Here is a 7442-nt window from a genome sequence, read left to right as displayed (position 1 = left end):
AGAAATATCTGACTCAATTAGGAAATGGAACATAAGGATTATAGGTATTCCAGAGGGAGAAGGGAGGGAGAAAGGAGCAGAGAGCTTGTTCAAAGAAATAATAGCTGAGAACTTCCCAAACCTGGGGAAGGAGCTGGAATTACAAGTAGGAGAATCTAGAAGAACTCCTAATTACATCAATGTAAAAAGACCTTCTCCAAGGCATATAATAGTAAAACTGGCAAAAGTCAATGACAAAGAAAAAATATTAAGGGCCGCAAGGCAGAAGAAAATAACCTACAAAGGAACCCTTATCAGGCTTTCAGTGGATTTCTCAGCAGAAGCTTTACAGGCGAGGAGAAGTGGAATGATATATTCAAAATAGTGAAAGATAAAAACTTTCAGCCAAGAATACTCTGTCCAGTGAGACTATCCTTCAGATACAATGGAGAAACAAAAACTTTCCCAGATAAACAAAAGCTGAGGGAGCTCATTGCCACAAGAGTCCCTGTACAAGAAATGCTCAAGAAGGCCCACATACTTGAAATAAAAAAAGAGAGAGAGAAAATGTTTACAAAGCTTTGAGTAAGGAGACAAATAGACAGACAAAATCAGAAAATTATAGCTCTCTATCAGAACAGGTTAGCAAACACTTAATTATAACATTAAAGATAAAAGGAAAGAAAGCATCAAGAATAACTATAATCACTTCATTTTAATCACAAACTTACAACACGAGATAGAATAAGTTGTGAACACAATAACTTAGGGAAGAGAAAAGGGATGGGCCCACTTAGGCTAAGGAGATAAGAGGCTATCAGAAAATTGACTATCTCATCTGTGAGATCTTTTATACAAACCTCATGGTGACCACTAAACAAAAAATCACAACAGAGATACAAATGATAAATAAAGAGAAAACTGAGAAAACCATCATAGAAAATCACCAAACTGAAAAGGCAGTTGGAAATACATGGGACGAGAAACAAGGGAAATATAGAACAACCAGAAAGCAAGAGATAAAATGGCAGTATTAAGACCTTATATATCATAATCACTCTAAATATAAATGGACTGAATTCTCCAATCAAAAGACATGGAGTGGCAGGATGGATTAAAAAACAAGACCTATGGGCCGGCCCCATGGCTTAGCAGTTAAGTGTGCACGCTCCGTTACTGGTGGCCCGGGTTCGGATCCCGGGCGTGCACCGACGCACCGCTTCTCCGGCCATACTGAGGCCGCGTCCCACATACAGCAACTAGAAGGATGTGCAACTCTGATATACAACTATCTACCGGGGCTTTGGGGGGAAAAAAAAACAGAGGAGGATTGGCAATAGATGTTAGCTGAGAGCCGGTCTTCCTCAGCAAAAAGAGGAGGATTAGCATGGATGTTAGCTCAGGGCTGATCTTCCTCACACACAAAAAAATAAAATAAAATAAAAAAATGAAAAACAAAATACCCAACAATACGCTGCCTCCAGGAAACACATCTCAGCTCTAAAGACAAACACAGGCTCAGAGTGAAGGGATGGAAGATGATACTCAAAGCATATGGCAAACAAAAGAAAGCAGATGTTGCCATACTTATATCAGACAAAGCAGACTTCAAGATAAAAAAGGCAATGAGAGACAAAGAGGGGCAGTATATAATGATAAAAGGGACATTCCACCCAGAGGAAATAACACTTATAAATATATATATGCACCTAACACAGCAGCACCAAAGTGCATAAAGCAGCTATTAACATACCTAAAGGGAGAAATTAATAGCAACACACAATAATAGTAGGGGACCTCAACACCCCACTTACATCAATGGATAGAGTATCCAGACAGAAAGTCAGCAAGGAAATAGTGGAATTAAATGAAAAACTAGACCAGATGGACTTTATATATAGAACACTCCATCCAAAAATAACAGAATACACATTCTTCCCAAGTGCACATGGAACATTCTCAAAGACAGACCATATGGTGGGAAACAAGGCAAGCCTCAATAAATTTAAGAAGCTTTAAATCATATCAAGCACCTTTTATGAACATAATGCTATGAAAGTAGAAAACAACTACAAGAAAAAAGCTGGGAAAGTGACAAATATGTGGAGACTGAACAACATGCTACTGAGCAACCAATGGATCAATGAGGAAATTAAAGGAGAAATCACAAAATATCTGGAGACAAATAAAAATGAAAATACACCATACCAGCTCATATGAGATGCAGCTAAAGTGGTCCTAGGAAGGAAATTCATAGCAAAAGAGGCCCACCTTGACAAGAAAAATCTCCAATAAGTGCTCTTAAACTACACCTAACAGAACTAGAAAAAGAAGAACAAACAAAGCCCTAAGTCAGCCGAAGGAGGGAAATAATAAAAATTAGAGCAGAAATAAATGAAGTTGAAACAACAACAACAACAAAAAACAGTAGAAAGGATCAATGAAACAAAGAGCTGTTTCTTTGAGAAGATAAACAAAATTGACAAACCCTTAGCCAGACTCACTAAGAAAAAAGAGGGCTCAAATAAATAAAATTAGAAATGAAAGAAGAGAAATTACAACAGATACCACAGAAATACAAAGGATTATAAGTGAATACTATGAAAAACTATATACCAAAAAATTAGACAATTTAAAAGAAATGGATAAATTCTTAGACTCATAAAACCTCCCAAAACTGACTGAATGAAGAAAAAATAGAGAATCTGAATAGACCAATCACAAGTAAAGAGATTGAAAGAGTAATCAAAAACCTCCATAAAAATAAAAGTCTAGGACCGATGTCTTCTCTGGATAATTCTACCAAATATTCAAAGAAGATTTAGTACCTGTCCATCTCAAACTATTCCAAAAATTGAAGAAGATGAAAGACTTCCTAACTCATTCTATGAGGCCAACATCATCCTGATCCCAAAGCCAGACAAGGGCAACACAAAGAAGGGAAATTACAGGCCAATATCACTGATGAACATAGATGCAAAAATCCTCAACAAAATATTGGCAAACCAAATATAGCAATACATTAACAGGATCATACACCATGATCAAGTGGGATTTATACTAGGGCCACAGGGATAGTTCAACATCCACAAATCAATCAATGTAATACACATGAACAAAATGAGGAATAAAAATCACATGATCATCTCAGTAAATGCAGAGAAAGCATTTGACAAGATCCAACATCCGCTTAGGAGAAAAACTCTCAATAAAATGGGTATAGAAGGAAAGTACCTCAACATAATAAAGGCCATATTACAAACCGACAGCCAACATCACACTCAGTGGGGAAAAACTGAAAGCCATCCCTTTGAGAACAGGAACAAGACAAGGGTGCCCACTCTCGACACTCTTATTCAACACAGTACTGGAGGTTTTGGCCAGAGCAACAGGCAAGAAAAAAAAATAAAAGGTATCAAAATTGGAAATGAAGAAATGAAACTCTCACTATTTGCAAATGACATGATTCTCTATATATAGAAAACCATAAAGAATCCATCAGAAAACTATTTGATATAATCAACAACTACAGCAAAGTTGCAGGGTATAAAATCAACTTACAAAAATCAGTTGCATTTCTATACTCTGGTAACAAACGCATAGAAAGAGAACTCAAGAATACAATCCCATTTACAATCACAACAAAAAGAATAAACTATCTAGGAATAAATTTAATCAAGGAGGTGAAAGACCTATACAATGAAAACTATAAGAAGTTATTGAAAGAAATTGATGACATAAAGAAATGGAAAGATATTCCATGCACATGGATTGGAAGAATAAACATAATTAAAATATCCATGTTACCTAAAGCAATCTACAGATTCACTGCAATCCCAATCAGAAACTCAATGACCTTCTGCATGGAAATAGAACAAAGAATCCTAAAATTCATATGGGGCAACAAAAGACCCCAAATAGCTGAAGCAATCCTGAGGAAAAAGAATCAAGCTGGAGGCATCACAATCCCTGAATTCAAAATATACTACACAGCTATAGAAATCAAAACAACATGGTCCTGGTACAAAAACAGACACACAGATCAATGGACCAGAATTGAAAGCTCAGAAACAAAACCCACTCTATGGACAGCTAATCTTTGACAACGGAGCGAAGAATATACCACGGAGAAAGGAAATTCTCTTCAATAAACGGTGCTGGGAAAACTGGACAACCACATGCAAAAGAATGAAAGCAGACCATTATCTTATGCCACACACAAAAATGAACTCAAAATGGATTAACGACTTGAAGGTGAGACCTGAAACCATAAAACTCCCAGAAGAAAATACAGGCAGCACACTCTTTGACGTTGGTCTTAGCAGCATCTTTTCGTATACCATGTCCACTCAGGCAAGGGAAACAAAAGAAAAAATAAACAAATGGGCCTATATCAGACTAAAGAGCTTCTGTAAGGCAAAGGAAACCAGGAACAAAACAAAAAGACAACCCAACAACTGGGAGAAAATATTTGCAAATCATATATCTGACAAGGGGTTAATCTCCATAATATATAGAGAACTCATACAACTCAACAGCAAAAAAACAAAAAACCCAATCAAAAAATGGGCAGAGGATATCAATAGACATTTTTCCAAAGAAGATATACAGATGACCAACTGGCACATGAAAAGATGTTCAACATCACTAATTATTAGGGAATGCAAATCAAAACTACAATGAGATATCACCTTACACCTGTTAGAATGGCTATAATCACCAAGACAAAAAATAGCAAGTGTTGGAGAGGATGTGGAGGAAAGGAAACCCTCATACACTGCTGGTGGGAATGCAAACTGGTGCAGGCACTATGGAAAACAGCATGGAGATTCCTCAAAAAATTGCAAATAGAGATACCATATGACCCAGCTATCCCACTACTGGGGGTAGTGGTATATGGTGGTATATGAAGATGTGGTATATGTGTATACACACAATGGGATATTACTCAGCCATAAAAAAGACATATCATCCCATTTGCAACAACATGGATGGACTTTGAGGGTATGATGTTAAGCAAAATAAGCCAGACAGAGAAAGACAAACACTGAATGATTTCACTCATATGTGGAAGATAGACTAACACATGGACAAAGAGAACAGATTAATGTTACCAGAGGGAAAGGAGGTTGGGGGTTGGGCACAAGGGGTAAAGGGGCACATATATACAGTGACTGACAAACAATAATGTACACTTGAAATTTCACAATGAACTATTATGACCACAATAAAATAATTTTTAAAAATGGAGGTAAAGTTTACATACAATGAATTGCACAGATTTTTTTTTTTGTGAGGAAGATCAGCCCTGAGCTAACATCCTCCTATTTTTGCTGAGGAAGACCGGCTCTGAGCTAACATCTATTGCCAATCCTCCTCCTTTTTTTCCCCCAAAGCCCCAGTAGATAGTTGTATGTCATAGTTGCACATCCTTCTAGTTGCTGTATGTGGGACGCGGCCTCAGCATGGCCGGACAAGCAGTGCGTCGGTGCGTGCCCAGGCCTAGGCCGCCAGTAGCGGAGTGCGCGCGCTCAACCGCTAAGCCACAGGGCCAGCCCGTGCATTGAGTTTTTAATTTCAAGTTTTACATTTAGTACTTTTTCCATCTCCTTGGTCTTTTGAAAAAATATCATCTTGTTTCTTTCTAATGTTGGCAGTTCCATCTTTTAAGTCTTTGAGCACCATAACCTTGCTTATTTTATGTTTACATCTCATAATCCAACTATCTGTAGTTCTTGGGGGTTACATTTCTGCTGTTTGTAGTTTCTGCCAACTGGTTTATTTTTCATGTGCTTTGTAATTTTGGATTGGGAGCTTACATTTGTCAGGGTTTCATCTATCACAATCCTGGGCAGCTTGTGTTGAGGGGGATTTGTCCAGAGGGGAATTTGTGTTTCCTTCTCCAAGGGCCTTGGGGTGCTACCAACCTGGGCTGGTGACACTTCATGTTGCTGTCAAGGCTTGGAGCTTCCTAGACCATCCAGGTGGTATAAATTCAAATCCCATATTGTTGTGAAGCTTGATGTCAAAGATTCTCGGCAGAGACTCTTCTTTTTCCCCTCTCTGGACAAGACAGACAAGTTTTTTGTTTGTTTGTTGTTACCGATATTGAGCAAATTTTTCCAGTCTTCCATCTCAATATCAAAAAAAATAGCTTTATGGCAGGCCCGGTGGCATAGTGGTTAAGTTCAAGCATTCCGCTTTGGTGGTCTGGGGTTCGCAGGTTCAAATCCCAGGCGTGGACCAATACACTGAGCATCAAGCCACACTGTGGCAGCATCCCACATACAAAATAAAGGACGATGGGCACAGATGTTAGCTCAAGGCCAATCTTCCTCAGCAAAAAGAGCAAGATTGGCAACAGATGTTAGCTAAGCGCCAGTCTACCTCACCAAAAAAAAAAAAAAAATAGGTTTATTGGGTTTCTCTGTATCAACTCCCCACCTTATATGCACGAGTTGTAGCTTTGACGCTCAAATTTCTCACTTTGGGTTCATTTTTGGCTCCCGTATATTTTCTTGCTTTTTTTTTTTTTGAAGATTGGCCCTGAGCTAACATCTGTTGCCAGTCTTCCTCTGTTTTTCTCTTTTTCCTCCCCAAAGCCCCAGTACATGGCTGTATATCCTAGTTGTAGTGGTAGGTCCTTCTAGTTCTTCTATGTGGGACGCCAGCTCAGCATGGCTTGATGAGCGGTGAATAAGTCTGTGCCCAGGATCCAAACTGGCGAACCCCAGGCTGCCACAGCGGAACACGCAAACTTAACTGCTGCACCACAAGGCCGGCCCCAACTGTATATTTTCTTTATTCTTTTTTGTGTGAGCTCAGCTATCCACTGGAGAGAGTGTTCATTATATTTGATCTGGTATTGATAGGTATTTCTAGTCCGCCAGGCTGCCTGCCAGTGTTACTTAACCTGAGTCGACACAAAATACACAGAACAATTCTTTCATGGAGTTTTTTTCCTTGGGGAATATACAGTTGTCCACCGGGATCCGCGGGGAATTGGTTCCAGGAGCCCCAAGGATACCGAAAGCTGCAGATGCTCACGTCCCTTACTCCGCCCTGGGTATGTGCGGGTTCCACATTTGTGGATTCAACCAACCGCGTAGACGCAGTAGAGAATCCGTGGTTGGTTGAACATGCGGATGTGCAACCTGAGGGTACAGAGAGCCGACTGCACCTTCCTCCATTCTTACGAACTTCTGGCATTTAAAGGAAGTGGTAAATGTGGGATTCAGCTCCACACCAGCAATTCCTCCTAACTGTGAACCCGCTTTCCCCTGATGTTGCCGCTTGCCTTGAAAGCCACGCCCTTGCTGACTCCGCTTCCGTTTTCTGTGACTCCCGGGGTCAGCGGGTGTCTGCGGGGTCTTCGCTTTGTCCTGGACCTTCGGAATGAGCAATCTATCATCTTTCTACAGCCTCTCCTCTTTTAACCACCGACTACCAGGACGCTTTTCCAC

Source organism: Diceros bicornis, chromosome 31 (assembly GCF_020826845.1).
Source record: "Diceros bicornis minor isolate mBicDic1 chromosome 31, mDicBic1.mat.cur, whole genome shotgun sequence".
NCBI classification, from domain to species: Eukaryota; Metazoa; Chordata; class Mammalia; order Perissodactyla; family Rhinocerotidae; genus Diceros; species Diceros bicornis.
The sequence above is the reverse complement of the archived record's forward strand: the minus strand, read 5'-3'. Positions refer to the sequence as shown.